The following is a 20,820-nucleotide window of genomic DNA, read 5'->3' on the forward strand; positions in this document are numbered from 1 at the left end:
CTACTGTGCAAGATTCACTATTGTTGTAAATATTTACATACCCAGTGTTTATAGGCGTTGTGGGTGTTCATCTCTCACATAAATTGACACACACTAATCTTAATGAGCAGAGGTGCTGTAAATGGTTCTTTTTAAGAAATGGATTGGAGTGTCTGGATCCAGAAATCCACATGCCTCAGTACTTTCTTGATCTGCAAGAGGAGTTCTTTGTAGTAAACCTCACTGCTACAATTTACTACACATGGCCCTTTCACACTATATGGTCATGTCACTGTGATTCCACTTTAACTGCCATGGTTCCAGTCTGTGAAAACCAGGGATTTGCAGTTTGTGGAGGGGTATTTTGAATTCCCAGCCAGAAAGCTGTAGTGCACTGCTCTCTTCTCTAGGCTTTAATTTCAAATGGTGGTTTCAGATGCTTTTGTTTCACCCAGCATCTTAAAGCTGATGCCCTCAGCAGTGTACTGATGGAGGCCTGTAATTCCTGGCACCCAAAGGCCTGGGATCTGGTTACATTTGATGGCGTTATGCAACCTCTGAAAGCTGCTGTATTATATTGACAATCTAAAAATAAAAGAGTGAGAAAAGCATAAAGCCAAAGCAAGCAAAACATGCTATTAAAATGGAGATTGGGGTGGAGTAAGGGGACAAGAGAAGGGAGCGTTACAAAAGAAAGATCTCTCATATGGCATGTAGCTGCTCCAGAGAAAATGTGAATAACTTGGAGAGTATTTGGGTGTGAGAGGGTGGCCTTTTTTTAGGCTGTTGCAGCCATGTGATCTCCTAAAGTGTCTGGCTAATCTGCCTGGGAATCTGGGGACAGCAAATTGAGCTGTCTATCTGGGGCCCTTCCCTCCATCTGTCTCCTTGGACTCAACATCAGCTGTACCTTTTTTCCAGTTCTGCCCAGGCTCTTTTGCTTGCTTATTAGTCCTTGAAACAAATAGGATGGCACTGGATGTAGCCTTTCCAATTAGCTCTTAATCAGCCTTTGAAAAGCTTATGCTTTCAAGACTACAACAGGTAAGTGAAAATTTGGCTAATGACTGTGAAACGGCAAACAGTTTTTCTCATGATCTTCCCAGTTTTCTCTATTTTCTTGTGAAGTTTGGAAAAAAGGAAGATGATTTTGTCTAAAACCTATCCAGGGAAAAGAGTCGCTGCTAGATGGATAATTAATTCTCATTTAAACTTGCAAACAATTACTATGTTGTGATGATCGTAATATGTATTGTGACTATGTATCACTTTGATTCCTTTCTGGAAAGAAATTAGCCTAAATTAAATGATGGGTCTTTACATTAATTTTCCCAATGAAAATCTTAGGTTATGATAACTATTAAGACTGGGATTTGATCTTTATTGGAGTAATTATTTTGTCACTGACTTATTTCTTCATTTTTTAAAAATCTAATTATATTTTTATTCTGGAAGACTTGGCTGCTGTGTGAGAACACCCTACTGCTGTCCACCAGGAGGAATAATAATTTTCACAAAAGATAATTAAACTGCTGTTTAATGCATCTATTGTAACTGAAGCATAAAATCTGCACTTATAGGCCAGTACCTTACATTGAAAGGAAAGGAGCAGGAAGAAGTTACAATGTACCTCTACATGTTACCTTTGTGTGCAATTTGAGAACTTAGGCCCGATACAGATGAGCCCTTTGCAGTGTGGCGGTGGCGATACTAGGGTTAGGGACCACACAGCAACCGCATGGTCCCTAACCCTAATATGGAGTGGTGGCATAACAATGGTGGAGTCCTGTGTATACAGGTGCTTCCATTGTGACGTAAGTACCGCGCGTCATTTGCACAGTGCCACAAAAAGAACCCAGTTTTTCTGGGGTTTTTTTACTCTGGAGGGAAGCCACACGGTTTGGCGGCTGCGGCTTCCCTCTGGAGGAAATTAGGTCGCCGGTAGGCCACCTCTTTGGAGCGGTCTGTACTGTGCCATAGAAACATAATTACTGTATACACTTGATACCACTTTGGTATGCTGTATATAAAAATTGCCCTTTATAAAATGTGAGCAAGATGATCAGCCATGCGACTTAACAGTAATGAGTTTATCTGACCATACAAAAATAAATTAGCCAGAAAAAAATAGGCTTCTAAAACTGTAGTATGGGTCATGGTGGCCACATGAAAAAGAGGGAAGGGCTCCTGTACTTTTAATAGTTTTGTGGAAGAGAGAATTGCAGCAAGTATTGCTTCTCATGCAAGTTTTACTTGATGAAATTCATTCTTCCACACAAGTGGGTCCAAAACTTCAGTCTACCAGATGTTTTGGACTTCAGCTCCCAGAATTCCTGACTGTTGGCCAAGCTGACTGAGGCTTTTGGGAGTTGAAGTCCAAAACACCTGGAGAACTGAAGTTTAGGAATCACTATTCTACACAATTATTAATGGTAGAGGAGCCTCATGCTCTTTTCTACATGGTAAATCTAGCTGGGGTTTCCAGGACAGAGGGAAGTACTTGTAACACTATTACATTTAAAGGAATCGGTTATACTTTTACTTAATTTTTTTTTTTTAAAAAAGATCATGTTCCAAGCTCAGTGCCATACATGATGATGCCAATTTAAACATAGAAGATCTGACTTGGAGATCAAAGAGTGGGAGACGGATTCTTCACTGCCATCTTTTCCTGAAGTGCTTCTTGCTCAGCTGGCCTAGCATTGGGTCATGGTTGTGAAGGGGAGTGGTGGGAGGAGAAATCTTTGCAGAGAAATGACACACAAATAATGGGACCATCCCATACTCTTGTCCACTGATTCTCCTGCTTTTTAGACTGGACCCGTTTGTGTATTCAATGTGTTTGGGGCAAATATGGGTTTCAATATATGGAGCTGCCATAATCCCATCCACACTAAGATTGGCCCTCAGTACAAAGAAGCTTCATATTTTCATATTTAAATTGGTGTTCATGGCAGAAACCTTCTTCCACTCAAGAGACCATATTAGTCAATGTTGTTGCTTTGTATTTAGTGCCTGGAAACAGCAGTTCTGAAAGCAGTACAGTATTCTGGTATATCATTATGATTTAGTGAATATTGGGAGTGATTCTAACTTTGCCAGGTTGCAGGTTGCCAGCTGAATCTCAGGAAAGTTCTTATATTTCTCTGGATCTCCAGCTGGACAAGACAAATGTCTGGGTGAGCAAGGCTAGAGAAAAAAGTTTGATTTCATCAGTGAGGGAGGTGAAAACTTGGTTACCTTTCTCTTCCACACTTACCACTGGCCCCCGCATTCACTGCCACCATATGAAGGTGATCATACATGTGTTGCACCTTTGCAGAACTGGTAACTAGAAAAAAATATTTTCTAAAATGGATTGTTTCCTAATCTCTGTCAAATTAATTAGTAACATAAACAGATACAATGCTGGTTAAACAATATTGTTTTTAAATTGTACTTTAGCTATTTCCAGGTGATAGATTCTAGGAAATTATATCTAATGCACAGCAATTTGAATGCCCTAAAATTAGTGTGCATGTAGTATTTTCTTCGTAAGATGTTGATCATAGAGACAGTGCAGGAAATTCACTTTGTCTACCACTGTCTGTCACACACACACACACAATATTTTATTTGCACTTGTTACATAAGACCTACTCCCTGGTCTCAGTTTTTGACCCTGGATGAACCTAAATTGGGAAGGCTACTTTATGGAGTTTGACACACTTATGAAGGATTGGTGCCTCAATGAGTATTGGGTGAGGTAGTTCAATGAAGCTGAGAACTGTAGTGTCCCTTGGCCTTTTCCTTCGTTAATACATCAAACTCCTTAAACCAGCATGATGGACTCAGTGGATCTTTTGGTGTGATCTAGTAAGATTTCTTGGCTGTCTTGGATGAAGCCGATTATCTAGACTAGGGGTTCCCAACCTAGGGGTCGTGACCCCTTTGGGGGTCACCAGGTTGAGAATCTCCCCTGGCTCCCCCCTCCCCTTCTCCCCGCGGGTGCCAGTGCTGGTATCCTGAACCAAATTGGGCTTCCAGCTCTTACTTTTTCCAGGAATTCTCACAATCTCTCCAAAGGACGATAGCTCAGTTTAGTCATTTTAACTTCTAAGGAGAGTTCTGCCTTGATTTGCTCTCAGACCCATTTAGTGGTATTTTTGGTGGTCCATAGTATTGTTGAACTCTACTCCAGCCCCACATTTCAAATTAGTCTTCTTCCTGTCAGCTGTCTTTGCAGTCTAGCTTTCACATACACAGAATGATTCTGACCTTGTTATTTTACAATATATCTTTATACTTGAGGGCCTTATCTAGTTCCTTCCTGACTGTCTCCATTTTAAGTTATGATTTCACCAAAATATAGAAAACCTTTAACTATCTCTGTGTCTTCATTGACATTTAAGTTATGTAAATTATCTGTGATGATTAATTTTGTTTTCTTAATCTTCAACTGTAAGGGGCAAAACAGACTGGCACAATACACCAGCTTGGGAGCAGCGTGGGGGCATGGCGTTTAGATGATACATGCCGCAACACTGCCCCCAAGCCAGCATCATGCTTTCCACCAGACCAGATGGCAGGCAGCATTGTGGCGCCCTAGTGGCATGCGCATTCATATTTTAACATTTTATACGGAAATATTTTAACCTTTTATAAGGAAATAACATTGTTCAAATTAGAACAGTTTTATTTAAGCAAATTCTATATTTAACTCAACAGGTGTAAATTTGACATATTAAAAAGTTTGGGAAGAGGGGGAGGAGGACAAATCAGAGCCTCCAAGTTTAGCACCCACCTTGAGCAATTCTAATGCCCCCCCCCCACTGGAGTTCCTGCCCCTCCGTTTGAGTACCACTGAACTATTCTGTACAAACTTAAAAAAAATAATTGGGGTGCCCTCTAGAGGTCCCCCAGGAGATTACTGCACATGATTTTTAATGGCCCTGTGTGTCTGGCAATTCAGTCAGCTGTCTACCTGCTCCCTGTTGATGCGTAACTCATGGGATGGCTTTAAAATGGAGGACTGTTCCCAGTATAGCAATAGCAACTTCATTTATATACCACTTCATACCACACGAAGCAGTCTCTAAGCAGTAAACTAATTGCCCCCAATAAGGTGGGTACTCATTTAGTGACCTCAGAAGCATGCAAGCCTGAGTTGAGCTTGAGCCCCTGGCTGAGATTGAACCCACAACCTTGTGGTTTCTGAGTGGCTGCAGTACTGGCATTTAACCACTGCACACCAGGGTTCACAGTATAGTAGGACACACAGCTATGCTAGTGCTCAGGTGGAATCAAGTATAAGATAATAGGTTGTTGTTGTGTGCCTTCAAGTTATTACTGACTTATGGAGACCCTAAGATGAACCTATCAGAGGGTTTTCTTGGCAAGATTTGTTCAGAGGAGGTTTAGCATTGTCTTCCACTGAGGCTGAGAGAGTGTGACTTGCTCAAGATCATTCAATGGGTTTCCATGGCTGAGCTGCAAATTGAACCCTGGTCTTCAGAGTCATAGTCCAACACTCAAACCACTGTGCCACAAGATAACAGGACAGACTCTGAGACTGTTTCATATACCCAAACACAAACAAGTGAGCTGTATATTTGAATGGTGCACTACCCAATAATCCATCAGTTTTGTGACTACTTGAAATGTATATGTGCTTTTCTCTTGTATCCGTCCATGAAGAACAGTGAAAACATGTTCTAAAAATTGTGCCCTATATCAAATCCTGCCACTATAATATAAGGAAGGCTTCACTTTTGCTGATATAGCACATTTTTTAAATTTGAAAAAAATAAATATTTATGACCTGCATTTTATCGCCATAAAGGCTCCTAAAATAATGTTTTTAAAAAGGGAAAGAATATTATGACAAAACCAAAACAGCAAACAAAATTAATAGCAGAACTTGCATTAAAACCACACATCCTCTAACTGTCCCAATTTGGCAGGGGCTGTTCCAATTCTTCCCCTATCATCCCACTTTGTCCAGCTCTTTAAAATTGCCTGAGTTTCCCTCCCCCACTTTCTTCTTTTGTCCTCAGCTTCCTTCAATATGCATTGAATAAGCATTGCTGCAAGCAGAGCTTGTACTCATTCAAGTTAGCAGGGGAGAGGAGGAGGGGCTCCTACCATTCCCTGTAAACTCAGGCAAACGTGAACTGCTGCAGCCTCTCCTAGTTTGTGGGTTCTTCCTCATTAAAAATGGCTGCTAGCTTGACCAAACTCTGATATTGCTTGGTTGCAGGTGCCCTGGTTTTCCCCTGTGAATTGGTGAAGGTTATGAAACTTACAGGGAGTAGAAAAAGACCCCTAAAACACAAGCATATGCACAATAAAAGCTAGGAAACACCCTCACTGTTCACCTTAAACTAAGATGACATAGGACTAGTTTTATTTCCCTGGAGAGGGAATTCCAGGCTGCATCTGCACTGCAGAAATAATCCAAGTTGATACCACTTGGACTGTCCTGGCTCAAAGCTATGTAATTCTGGGAACTGTAGCTTTGTGAGATATTCAGCCTTCTTCTGGTGCCACAACAAACTGCAATTCCAAGGATTCCATAGCACTGAGCCATGGCAGCTAAAGTGGTGTCAGTCTGGAATATTTCTGCAGTACAGACGCAGCCCCAGAGCCAGAATGTTACCACAAAGAAGGCTCATAGAATCACAGAATCGTAGAGTTAGAAGAGACCGCAAGGGCCATCCAGTCCAACCCCCTGCCATGCAGGAAATCAAAGCATTCCTGACAGATGGCCATCCAGCCTCTGCTTAAAGACCTCCAAAGAAGGAGACTCCACACACTCCGAGGGAGTGTGTTCCACTGTCGAACAGCCCTTACTGTCAGAAAGTTCCTCCTAACGTTGAGGTGAAATCTCTTTTCCTGCAGTTTGCATCCACTGTTCTGTGTTTTAGTCTCTGGAGCAGCAGAAAAAACAAGCTTGTTTCTTCCTCAACGTGACATCCCTTCAAATATTTAAACAGGGCTATCATATCACCTCTTAACCTTCTCTTCTCCAGGCAAACATCCCCAGCTCCCTAAGTCACTCTATTCTGCATTCTTCCAATCTAGTCTCTTAGTGAAAAATAAGAGGCTCTCCAAAGAAGATGGGACACAATGCACATCTTCTAAATTCCCTGACCCTTTTGTACAGGATGCAAATTTTCACATGGGGGAGCCCTCATGCAAACAGCATATGAGGTTGCTTGGAACATATCTTGGAAAGACTACTACAGCTCTCGGAAATGGAATCTCCCATCCATGTAACTTTTAAAGGTCTCTTTTGGACCCATAATTTGGCTCAGCAGCCCATAATTAGGTTCCCTCTTAGCCTGTGGACTGAACTAAATTACATTATTTTTTCAAGTACATTTCTCTTTTTAACATTGGCTTTACTTTATTGAGCCTAGTAAGTAATTTTTTCCTTTTTTCCCCTTTTCCTTATTTTTCTTTATCTCATTTCTTTATCTCCCTTCCTCCCACAAAGGGACCCAAGGTGGCTTTCAAGATAAAAACATGTCAAAAAACTTTGCAGAAAGAATTTAAAAACAATTAAAATAATCTAATTAAAACAGTATAAAATGAATGCTAAAAACATACATTAGTTAAAAACATAACTAAAATGTGAGTGAAGTATTGCATCAAAATCAGGCAGAGTATCTCTTAAGCCTCTGCAGCTATATATTTTAAATTAATGAGATCCTTTCTTCCAGACACTCTAGGATGAAAGCAGTTAGAGAAATGCCGATTTACAGCCGCCTGTACATGAGTGGGCAGGCATTCTTATCCATCCATATTCTATGACCTGACTAGCCTTGTTTAACCTAAATATGAAACCTAGTCACAGCCCTCTGGTTGTCATTTTAGGTGATGTCAGCTCCCAATGTAGTCCACAGTGGTAGGTTAGGAATTCTTTGGGCGTATCAGACACATTTAGCTTTGGGCATGCGAGATGAAAAATTATAGGTTAGTTAAGGAGTTCAAAAGGGAAAGAAATGCAACATAATTGGATCAGGACACTATGATCAGTTGCAGTGAAACCAGCTGAACATCATTCTGGGAACATGGGCACTATTCCAAATTCCAAGAGAAGGAATAGGAGGGGCAGGGAGAACTGTAAAGGACAGAAAACAATTTTTTATTCAAATGAGAAGACATAGGATTAGTTTACTCCTGCATCCATCTAGGCAAGGGAAAATGCAATTTAGCATCTCTGTCTTTCTCTCTGTTTTCCCCCCTCAACTCAGCATGATCAACTAAGTTGCATTTAGAAAACAGCTATAAAATTGAGAAATTGTATATTAGGAGGTGGCTGTCTATGACTTGTAGTTGCAAAGATTTTATAGCCACTATAGGTTTTATGGAACATGTGTGTGGTTTCTTTTTAAAGCTGTGATACATGCAGCTTTCTCTGTTTGAGAATGGTCATGAACAGTACCTCTTGCAGAACAGACAATCTATTTTGCATTTACAGTAATTAGTACAGCAACATGACAGAAATATTACAAATTTTGGCTATGTGATCAAAGAACAGCTCTGAACAGTATACCCTGCAAAGCTGTCTTTGATTTGGCAAACTCAAGGTAGTCTGGAAAATACACAGGGGTGTGGTGGCCATTTCGTAAATTCAAACAAAAATCCACCAAACAGTGATGCCTTTCTTGGCCAACCAAAATGCACAATATACTTGCTGCAAGCTTTCAAAGCTCCACTGACTTCTTCATCAGGCAAGATGTTGCATACCAAACAGGAGAAAAATTAGAGATGTTAGTCTCTATGTTAGTCTGCTGTACAAAGTAACTTACAAAGGCCTGCCCAGTAGTACAACAGAACCAACATAAGCATGCACAGACACACACAAGCATATATAATACAAACTCACAAAATTGAGAGACTATTTGTATCTGACATCTGACATTGAAGAAGGCAATGGGAGATTTATATATATATATAAAATTTCTGCAGTGTGGATGGAGCCATAGTTGAGGCTGTATCCTCAACAGCAGCAGCTTTACCCACACTGCAGAAATAATCCAATTTGACACCACTTTAGTTGCTATAGCTCAGTGCTATGGGATGCTGGGCAGTTTGTTGGGGCATTTTGCCTTCTCGGTCAGAGAGCTCTGGTGACACAATAAACTACAATTTCCAGGATTCCATAGCATTGAGCCATGGCAGTAAAAGTGATTTCAACCTAGAATATTTTTGCAGTGTGAATGCAGCCTATGAAAACTAAGTGAAAAAAATTAACATATCTAAGGGTCTGTATAGACAGGCCAAAATAAAGCTGCTTCAGGTCACTTTGGAGGTATGTGGGACTGGAGTGTGGCTTTGGTGTGGCTTCTGGACGCTTAGGATGCATGCATCATTTAAACAGCATACCTCCAAAGTGACCTGAAGCAGCTTTATTTTGGCCTGTCTGTATGGGGCCTAAAAGTTCCTACATGGTGTTCAAGTCAACAGTTTCTCCTAAGGCAAGATTCTCAATAACACTTCGTAAAATCTGAGGCATTGATGCTACCGTTTTATAAATAATTCAGATAACATTCTCTGAGTAAATAATCTGAACTTTTCATATCCACTGCTTCTCATAGGCTAGAATTGTTGACTGCTTAGAAAGGGCTAAAATAGCCATGCTCCTGTGTCTTTAATAGTCTTCATCTGTGTAAACAACTGGTGAAACTTGTCCCAGTATGAAGAAAACATTATAAGCAGCTTAAGTCTGGAGACTGAACAGCTTCTAGAAGATCCACGACAATTGCACAATTGACAGTCCTGTGACAATGCTAGTTTCTGCATGATCCCAACTCACCATATCTCATGTTGCTCCTCTCATATTGACTCCAGTTTCATCTGTTTAGTTCTATGTTGTTATATGGGTGGAAAAGATAAGGCTGTTGGTGGTGATGGTTGTTGTTGCTGTGTGCCTTCAAGTCATTTCTGACTTATGGTGATCCTAAGGCGATCGTATGTTTTTTCTCCTTATTATATAAATACTGTATACAGGGGTGCCCTTCTTATTCAACAAGTTAGGGACTAGAGAACAGACAAAAAAAGTAATTTGTTGAAATGTGGAATCTATATTGTTGTTGTTACTGTTGTGTGCTTTCAAGTAATTTCTGACTTATGGCGACTCTATGGGGTTTTCCTGACAAATTCCTTCAGAGGAGGTTTGCTATGGCCATCCTCTGAGGCTGCGAGAGTGTGACTTGCCCAAGGTCACCCACTGGATTTACATGGCTGAGACGGGATTCAAACCCTGGTCTCTGAAGTCCTAGTCCAACACTCAAAACACTACATCATGCTGGCTCTCAGGAACCCATATTATTTGTATAAGCACAAATAAAAGCAGAAGTAATTGTACATTGCTGTAGTGCACAATGACACCACAAAGAACTTTTACAGTATACAGCGCATAGACTGAATGAAAAGATGGTGCTGAGTGGGGGAAAAAAGCAGTGCATGGTTACCAAAGCACCATCTTTTTATTCAGTGCAAAGCGCCATCGTTTTATTCAGTCATTCATGGTATTGTCTTGTGCTTATCATATAGCACTGTACAGGTATTCACACTTATATTTGTGCTTATATCTATTAAGAAGGCAGACCACATGTCTAATACATGGGTTCTGGTAATAATTTATTCGGAACTGGAGTGTGACTTTGGTGTCTAATACATGGGTTCTGGTAATAATTTAATAGCATTGGAAGATCAGTTAATCAAAAAGCAATCTGCCAAAAAGTGGGGATGCCAGTATGTACCTTGGTATTCGCTGGGGTTGGTTCCAGGACCCCCTGGAGATACCAAAATCCATGGATTCTCAAGTCCCATTATGTATTCATCCATTATATATTCATGTCATGGAGTAAAAATACCTGGATTCTCCAACAACTGAATAAACCTATATGTCTAGTTAAAAAAAAAAACAACAACCACAGATCCAGTGATGGTCAAACTATATGTTACTTTTAAAGATTTTTCTTCCATTCCTAACAGTTGCTACTTCTGAGAGAAAAGCAGGTTCATCAGAGGACAATAGTCATCAGAGAAGGAATGTTTAACCTTTACTTCACCTGCTGCTTTGTCATCACAACCCCAATTATTCACTTTCTTGGTCATTTAAGGTCCAAGTTTATTTCCAATTTTATTTCTTGCCGTCATGTGTCTGGAACCCCATATGGGAGAGAAACCAATTGGACACAACTACAGTACAAAAGTAGCAGGCAAGCAGAGGGCTTGGTGCCTACTGCACCGTTGCTAACTATCCCTTGTAATTTTAGGATGTCTACAATGGTTTAACTTATTGGTAGCCCCTGTGCACTGGGAAAGTGCAGCAAGAACTTCTTCTTTAGTACTTCTAGAGTTAGGTTTGAGGAAGGGGTAACTGATAGGCCTAGAAATTTCACAAATGGTCAGACAGCCCAGAGTGTTAGAAAATTCACCCTAACTGGTGGCAATCTAGTATAATTGTTCACTGGAGGAATTCTTACCCAAAACAAGGTCCATCAGTAAGAAAGACATTTCTACCTATCAGCTTGTCTGCATTGCAGAGGATTAAGCCCTGATGAGAAACAGACAGAGCTATGAACCAATCATACGCAGAAAGGGTGGGTGTGATTTAAACCACAAAAGGTGTAGAAGGATGTGTGTGTACCAAGCAAGTATAACTAAGTATGAGATACTCTCATGTGTATGTAGGTATACAAGTACATACAAGAGTACTTCTGAAAGAAGAAGGAAGGGGGAACTGCTTCCAGTTGGTTTCCACAACTTTTTTTTTTGTTACCTACCTTCCCAGAGCAGCTATGGGGTAGTGCAGAGGAGGAGGGCAACTGAGAAGACTAGATGAGGAATGGGTGATATCTCATCTCCAGGTTTCCACCTGGCAGTGGTTTGTGATGTACAGTGAGGTTGAAATACCCACATTGGCAGAAAAAAAGTAGATCATAAGTTCACCTTACGGTTACCGTAAGTTAGAAATGACTTGAAGGCACACAACAACAAAAACAACAACAATCCCAGCAAAGACTTGTCACAGTTAGCAACATCTGCATCCGAACTGTAGAAATAAAGCAGTTTGATATTACTTTAACTGTCATGGCTCAATGCTATGGAATTCTAGGATTTGTAGTTTTGTGATATATTTAGGCTTCTCTGTCAGAGAGCTCTGGTGCCACAAGCAAACTACAAATCTAAGGATTCCATAGGATGAAGCCATGGCGGTTAATGTGGTGTCAAACTGCTTCATTTCTGCATTGCAGATACAGCCAAAGTATTATGCATATTTTAAACGTGGTTCAAATCAAGTCTTTTCAGAATCAGGCCTCAGATCTTCCTTAAGAGGGTCATATTTCAATCAAGAGCAGGGCCCAAAATTCAGGAAAGATAATCTGACAGGATAAGGAAATAAGATGAGGACATCTATGAAATGTTAATAGGAATTCAACAAAAAAAGCCATCCAACAATAATTTGAAACTTACTGAAATCAACATTTTACAGTGCAGCTGTGCAAATTGTAGGAGATGAGAAAAACTATCCTCATGAATTTCATTTCAGTATACATTACATTGTTTTACTGCAGTTACATGATTTCTTCTTTTTTGGTAAGAAATAAAAAAATTAAAAATATGCTCTGTCATTTATTTTCCTTCAAAAGTGGTGATTAGTCATAAACAACTTGAAGTTTACTCTTGTTTTCAGATGCAAAGTTCATAGTCCCGTCACTGCAATACATACAATTATTTTCTGACAAGTTACAAAAAAACTTTTGTATGTTTGTTTCAGATGAAATGGTGAGATTACATATGTAAACTGCATTCATTTCAGGCTATGGGAATTGATCATCAGCTGGTATTGCTCTCAGATGCAATCTCAAAATAGCACTCTTGATGGGAATGTATTTCCATAACTACTGGAAATGCCCTTGGATTGTACAGCGTTCAGATCTGCTTGTTTTCAGCACAAGGATGAATGGAACATATGCTTGACTGTGGGTGGAGCACAAGGAGATGCAAAATCGGACATTATTTTATGCAAAACCACTAATCCTTTGTTATACCCCATCCCATGCTTCCTCCACACCCTGCAAAAACAATACTTCTTTTTGCTCCTGAGGTGTGAATATGGTTTCATTTTGCTTGGTGTAAGAGTTAAAAACAGGCTAACATGGTTTAGTGGTTTGAGTGCTGGACTAGAACTCTAGGGGATGAGGGTTTGAATCCCCATTTACTCATGGAAACCCACTGATCCTGGACAAGTTACATTTTCTCAGCCTAATAGGAAGGCAATGGTAATAAATCTGAATAAATCATGCCACAAAAACCATATAGGGATGCCATATGTTGAAGTCAGCTTGAAGGTACATACCAAGAGCAGCAACAAGAAGAAGAGTTAGAAGTATATTGAAGAAAAGTAGCTGGAGGCATGGTTAGTGAGATGTGCGTTTAACATAATCCATGCCACATGTTTGAGCAGATCATGTGCTCTCATCTGCTCCATTATCCATAGAGCCCAGTATTCTGATTCTGAAGAAAAGGGTTGAAATTAATGTTCTGCCCTTCTGAATGTCTAAGAGTGCATCTGTACTGTAGAAATAATGCAGTTTGACATCATTTAACTGCTAGGGCCCCATCCTACAGAAATTTGTAATTTGGTGAGGCACCAGCATACTTGAGCAGAGAGGGCTAAAGACCTTGTAAAACTACAAAATCCTAAGATTTCATAGGAGGAAGGTACAGTATTTAAAGTGGTATCAAAACTGCATTATTTCTACATGCATATGCACCTTTAAAAAGGCTCGGGTGAAAAGAGTGTGACCGGTTCAAAGTCATCCCAGCAAGCTTCATGGCTGAAGGAGTATTTTGAGGTGTTCTCTCTGGTCCCAGTCCAGCAATGGCAGCTCCACCTTAGCAAGCCAGTCTAGGGGAGTTTATAGAACAACAACAATAACAACAACAATAATAATTTTATCTATATTTCCCACCTCTCTCTGCAGATCAAGGCGGGATTACAACAATAGAAAGAACATTACAAGATAAAAAACTACAATTTCATATAAAATACACTCAATAAAACAGTAAAACCGCCATCAATATAATACATAGACTAAATCATCATTTAAAATACATATCTTTACAGACAGAGGTGGGGTATTTCTAACTTTCTTATAGCAGATTGGGTGGATAGGCCTGCCGGAAGGGATCCGTCTTCAGTGCCTTCTTAAAGGCAACTAAGGTAGTAATGAGACGGATCTCCTCCGGCAAGCCATTCCATAATTTAGGAGTTATAACAGTAAATGCCCTGTGGGAAGTTGTTTTAACCTGGTGTTTACATACTCTAATATGTACTCTTCCTGGTTGTTCTGAGAGTGTGGGGTGGATTGTGTAGGGAGAGGTGTTCCCTCAAGTAACTTGGGCCCAAGCCATGTAGGGCTTTAAAGGTAATAACCAACACTTTGTACTGCACCTGGAAGCTAATTGGTAGCCAGTGAAGAGATTTTAATACTGGTGTTATGTGGTCTGATTTAGATGTTCCAGTGACCAATTTGGCTGCCGCATTTTGCACCATTTGAAGCTTCCAAACTTGGTACATAAGTAGCCCCATGTTGAGCGCATTACAAAAATCTAAACAAGAGATTACCAGTGTGTGTACCACTGCTTCAAGGTCCTTTTGGTCCATGTAGGGACGCAGTTGGCGTATCCACCGAAGTTGGTACTAGGCACTACTGGCCATCATATCCACATGGGATGATAACTGTAAAGATGCGTCCAGGAGTACTCCCAAACTGCGAACTTTGTCCTTTAAGGGAAGTGTGACCCTGTCCAGGACTGGTTGACAAAATTCTGTCCCTTTTCTCTGGATTTAACTTGAATTTGTTTCCCCTCATCCAGCCCATTACAGACCCAAGGGAGGCATCCAGAGGAGAGATGCCATCCTTAGTCACTGCAACAGTCAGAGGCATAGAGAAATAGATTTGGGTGTCGTCAGCGTACTGATAACACCGTGCCCCATGTCTCTGGATGATCTCTCCCAGCGGCTTCATGTAAATGTTAAACAGTATGGGGGATAGAATGGCGACTTGAGGGATGCCAGATGTCAGATCTCTCCTAGAAGAGTAACTGTCCCCCACCCTCACCATCTGGAATCTGCCTGAGAGGTAGGAACGGAGCCACTGGAGTGCAGTGCCCCCAATACCTAACTCCCTCATGCATTCCAGAAGGATATCATGGTTCTTGGTATCGAAGGCTGCTGAGATGTCCAAGAGCACCAACAGGGTCAAACTTCCCCTGTCAATGCCCAGATGGAGATCGTCGACTAAGGCGACCATAGCTGTCTCAACTCTGTATCCCACCCTGAAGCTGGTTTGAAATGGATCCAGATAATCGCCTTCATCCAAAACAGCTTGGAGTTGGGAGGCAACTACCCTCTAGGATCACTTTGCCCAAGAATGGTAAGAGAGAGACCAGTCTATAATTGTTTATTACTAGGGATCTATAGCACTATTATTCCACTTTAATTGGTATGTTTCCATCTTCGGGATTACTGGGGTTTGTACTTTGGTAGGGCACTGGTGCATTCTTGCAGAGACTTCTCAGTTCCCCTGCCCCCCATTGCCATTTCTAAATTCAATGGGATGGAACCATGGCACTTAAAATGGAATTATAGTGGTATAATTGTGTAGTATGAATGGGCTTCATCTCAGTTGGATCAAGGAAGCATCTGAAGGCTTGCTGCAGAAACAGGGGCAAAGGATACTGGCAATGGCCTTCACTTCTTGTGTTTGAATTAAGGCTTTTGCTGGTATACTTAAGCATCAGCATTGGGGATCACAGCCCAACAGCACACAGCAGGACAGTTGTGTCATTATTCATTGCCAGCAATGGTCTGGGCAGTATCCAATTGCTTACTGTTAATATTCATCCATGCACTATCCAGGATTGTGCTCCAAATCACAACAGCTTTGCCAGCAAAAGAAAGAGTTATTCTCTCTATCAACAGTTATTACAGGATTACCATCTGATTGCTGTGAAGGAGGTCTGGGTTGAACAAAATGTGTGTGTGTGTGTGTGTGTGTGTGAATGGGGACCAAAATGATTGTCTGACTGTCTTAATGGACAGTGGCTAGGTGTGGTGGCCAGATCCTTTGTGAGCCAAATGACTTGGCTGATGGGCTGGACCCAGTTAATGGATATTTTCTCAATAGCCAGGAAATAGCACAATGTTCTGTCTGGGTTCTCAACAGGGATGATGTAATCTAGAGGTGTGTGTGTGGATACAAAAAGGAACAAAAAAGAAATTAACATATGAGACAGGGCTCAGGTATTTACTGTAGGAAACCCTCTTTTGTTTTCTTGAGAGAGTGTAACTTGCCCAAGGTCACCCAGTGGTTCTCCATGGCAGAGCAGGGATTCAAACCCTAGTCCCCTGGTCTCCAACACTGATACCGCTACACTGATGCTGGGTCAAAAAATCCTAACTTCTCTTATATGCTGGCAGGATCTGATATGGTGACGGTGACTTACCAGGAAAGAGGTCTGTGGGATCTTGGTGGATAGCTCAATGAAGGTGCTGGCTCAGTATTCAGGAGGTGTAGAAGAGGCAGCATTCCTCTGAATGCCAGTCACTGAGGAATAATAGTGAGAAAAAATTGGTTCCCTCATGTTCAGCTTGTAGGCACTGATTCAGCATCTAGTTGGTCATTGTGGACACATGCTGGTAAACTTAAACTTTGTGTATGTATGTGACTTCATGTCACCTGTTGAGTTATGGTGACCTCACAAATTTCATAGGGTTTTCTTAGGAAAGCAGTACTCAGAAGTGGTTTTGCCAGCTTGTTGTTTGTTGTTGCATGTCTACAAGTTATTTCTAACTTGTGGCAACCCTAAAATGAATGGTTTTTCCTGAAAACAGGGTTTTCTTGGGGAAAAAGTTGTTCAGAGAAGATTTGTCTTTGACCTCTTCTGAGGGTGAGAGAATGTGATTTGCCCAAGGTCACCCAGTGGATTTCCATGGCTGAGCAGGGATTTGAACCCTGGTCTCCAGAGTTATAGTCCAATGCTCAAGCCATTACACAATGCTGGCTCTTTGCCAGTTCCTTCCTGTGAAATATAGCCTACAGCACTTTGTATTTATTGGTGGCCTCCCATCTAAGTACTAACCAGGGATGATTTTGTTTAGCTTCCAAGATTAGATGGGATCTGGTGTTTTTAGAGCATTTAAACTTTAGCACTCATCTTATTCTGGGCCTGCCCACAGGAATGTCATATAGGACAGTGTGTTATGAACGTTAAACTGTGTGTCTCTGCCTATGCTCAATTTTTATATCTTTAAATCTCAAATAATACAGATGAGCATCCAACCTACATCTTTTCAGGAGGTCAGGAGCACAGAACTGTGTGCAGCGATTAAAAGACTAAGGAAAGAAAGCTCTGTGCAAACAACAATGTTTCAAGAGTGGTATTTTGAGCCAGGAGATTGTAAATATGTCCCTTACCCACCCACCCTGTTCTTGCCAGTTTCAGCTGATGTCTTCACAAATTGTTTTTTAAAATGTCCTCTTGAATGTATTTCTTTGTCTGCCTAACCCAATATATCAATGATTTGCTCCACCACAGAACAGCATGTAAAGGTTCTCATGTACCATTCTATCTGAAGATCTGTGGCATTAACAGGGGGCCACAATTAAAGATCTCCGTCATTCCGCTAAAATTGGATGGCCCCATGACCCAGGACCACTTTTTTTTCTGTGCAACTGTGCAGTAATAATGAAAAATCACTGAAAGTGGTCAGGAGTAACCTTCCTATGTATGAGGAGGGATCAGGGGATTTGGAGCCCTGCCTGCACACCGTTTTATCGCAAAACTGCATCTCCTGGTGGATTCCAGGAGCAGAAAATGATTTCTTCTGCTGGTTTTTCTCAGTGGACATTGTTGAGTCTGAGGGGCAAAAGCCCTAAAAACACTCAATTGCTCTTTGCCTGCACCTCTACTAAAACAACCCAGAGCAAATTGTACTCATACATCTAGGTTAGGATTAGGGTTAGTGTGATGGTCCAGGAGAAGTTCAATCACTGTCCCAAATTAAGGGTCAGAGCAGTTTTGGTCCATGGACTGGTGCTGATCCAGGAGCCATGGTCTGCTAGCAAATGGCGAGTTTCCAGGAAAAATAACAGCTGTAGCCAAGAAACAAGAGCCTGTGTGGTGCATTGGTTTGAGCATTGGACTAGGAACATGGAGACCAGGGTTCAGTTCCCAGCTCTGCCATGTAAACCCACTGGGTGACCTTGGGCAAGTCACACTCTCTCAGCCTGAGAGGATGGCAGTGGTAAACCCCCTCTGAGGAAACCTGCCAAGAAAACCCTATGATGGGTTTGCCTTAGGGTCACCATAAGTCAGAAATGACTTGAAGGCACACAACAACAACAACAACAACAACAACAACGCCAATGAGCACATATATGGTGATGGCCCATGACACCCTGGGAAAAACATTGCTAATCCTACATATTAGATATCTTAAGAAGTACTGGCCTAGTCCTCTGCTATCTATCCCGAAAATAGATTCCAGGAGTTCTAAGAAATATGTTGCAAACACTTGATATATAACTATGACACCACTCATAGTAACAAGTTGTCTCTCCCCAAATTCAGAGTAGTTTGCAAAATTTCCTTCTTTCTTTTCTTAAGGAAGATGTCTACAGACCTACTTACCTACAAGAAAATTTACATAGATCCCCCTCCCCCCACATTATAAGACTATAAGGCAAAAATTAATGCCTCCTCACTCTGCTCCATGCAATGTTCTATGATATAAGGAAAGCAAAAGAGTTAAGGAAGTAGCATGTTCATCTGTCAGAACAGCTGATTCTGTGTCAACATTTGTGGCTTTCATCCTTCTCACTACTATTGACACATCGGGTTGGGCCTGTTAAACATCTATAATATCATCTTCTCAGAAAGAGATAGCTTGCTGAGTATGGCATCATATCTTTCAATGCTATTTCCATGTATTTATATATATATATATTTTTTTAAAAAAATAGAATTACACCAGCAGTCTTTACATCACCAGAAAATCTCCCAGATTGCCTAACAGCAAATAATGACAATGGGTTTAGAAATTTCTTCAGTCATTTCACATGGTCAGTTACATAGGACTTAGAAGACCTCTAGATGAAAAGAAAAGTGGGGAAAAGCCACTCTCTTCTGTGAATGAAGGATTCCATTGAAGGATGAGGCTCACATGATATATTAATGCACAAAGTATCAAGGGAACAGATATAAATTTGTTTGTAGATTAATCTGCAGATATGCTCATGCAATTGGCATTGGATGGATAGCCAAACAAAAGTGCAAATCATTAAACAAAACCAATGAAATCCACACTACTGTTGTATCAGGAATGGGTCTGCAATTGTTGAGGCTGACGTTAATACAACCCTGTACCTGGTTATAAGTAGATTTTTAGCTTCAAAAAGGGAGATTTTTTTAAACTTATACTTTGGATCAATTGCCCTCACATGCTAGAAAGAATGTTGGCAACATTTGTAATCTGAGAGAAACAGCACCAAAATTACTTTAGTGAACATCATAAGAAAATGCACTGTGCCTTTAGTAGCACCCCCCTATACGCACACTTTGTTTTTGTAGCATGTATGAAAGGGAGTGACCCAACTGAACAGAAAACAAATAGTTCCTATATAAGGCTGTGACCTAACTCAGAGGGAAGAAAATAATCTGTTTGTTTTGTTACTATGGCACATGACAGAATGCCACTATAGTTGCTGTTCTGAAAATGATACATATCTCAATGATATGCAATGATCTAACAATCCATAGTTTGAACAACTGGGAGATGTTAAGTGTTGATCCACAAAGATTGTTTTGAATGCTTTGAACCCTGCAGTGCACCAGCTTGTATGCACATAATAACTTTATGGTCTTCTTATTCCTACATGCACGATTGTAATCTTGTGCATATTTATTTCTTCCATTTCCAAATGATAAAAAGCATCTTTGTTGCAGTGGTCTAGGGTAAAATCACATAGATTCTGTCGGAGGCTTCATCTGAACTTTACAGTTTGGCACCACTTAAACTGCCATGGCTCAGTGCTGTGGAATTATGGGATTTGTAGTTTGTAGTGGCAGCAGAGCTCTCTGACAAAAAAGGCAAAATATCTCACAAAACTACAAATCCTAGGATTCCATAGAATTGAGTCATGTCAGTTAACGCAAACTGCATTCTTTCTGCAGTGCAGATGCAACCTAAGCGTCCTGGTAAGCAATCACCAAGTAATTAATAACTTCTTGTTATACCATTGATCCTCATAACTCAAGAGTCTCCCTCTCTAAACTGGAAGGGATTGTATTAGAAGTGGGCCTTGCACATAGAGAAGAGCTAAATGTTTATGCAAGGCCTCCATCTATAGGTCCAGTTATGGACATCACATACTCTCCAACATTTCATAGATGCAAACTGGGACATATGTGGCCAGGCAACATCTTTAATACAAACGAGGACAGGCTGGAATAATTTGCTTTTCCCTGAGCCTTCTGGGAAGGGCAAGATTCTGCCCCTTCTCTCCTTTTCCCCCTGCTGAGTTAACAGAATGCAAACTCCTTTTGCACTTTGAACTCAGTATGCAGCAATTAAAATAACTTGAGAACAAAGGAGGATGAGATAGAAACTGGGACATATTTTAAAAGCAGTTGAAGAGTGGGAGGACAGAGGATGGATGAGCATTGTCCCTGTCAAATTAGGGAGTGTGGAGGGTGCATTAGAATAGCATTTTGCATGTTCTTCCTCAATAACTTTTGTCTTCTTTTTGCTTGGCCACACCATTCTGCCTACAC

At 40.8% G+C, this 20,820-nt stretch overlaps 1 protein-coding gene across 3 annotated transcripts in view; it reads left to right on the forward strand.

The window, feature by feature from the left end:
• The first annotated feature begins 747 nt into the window (after nucleotides 1-747).
• The window catches only part of RAF1 (Raf-1 proto-oncogene, serine/threonine kinase), a 188,190-nt gene continuing 168,117 nt past the window's right edge, over nucleotides 748-20,820 (forward strand). For all 3 annotated transcript variants that reach the window (XM_042448771.1, XM_042448767.1, XM_042448772.1), the window contains exon 1: nucleotides 748-1,023. The gene's annotated coding sequence lies outside the window, so the exon portion shown is untranslated. The remainder of the gene's footprint in view (nucleotides 1,024-20,820) is intronic.

This window comes from Sceloporus undulatus, chromosome 2 (assembly GCF_019175285.1).
Source record: "Sceloporus undulatus isolate JIND9_A2432 ecotype Alabama chromosome 2, SceUnd_v1.1, whole genome shotgun sequence".
NCBI lineage: Eukaryota > Metazoa > Chordata > Lepidosauria > Squamata > Phrynosomatidae > Sceloporus > Sceloporus undulatus.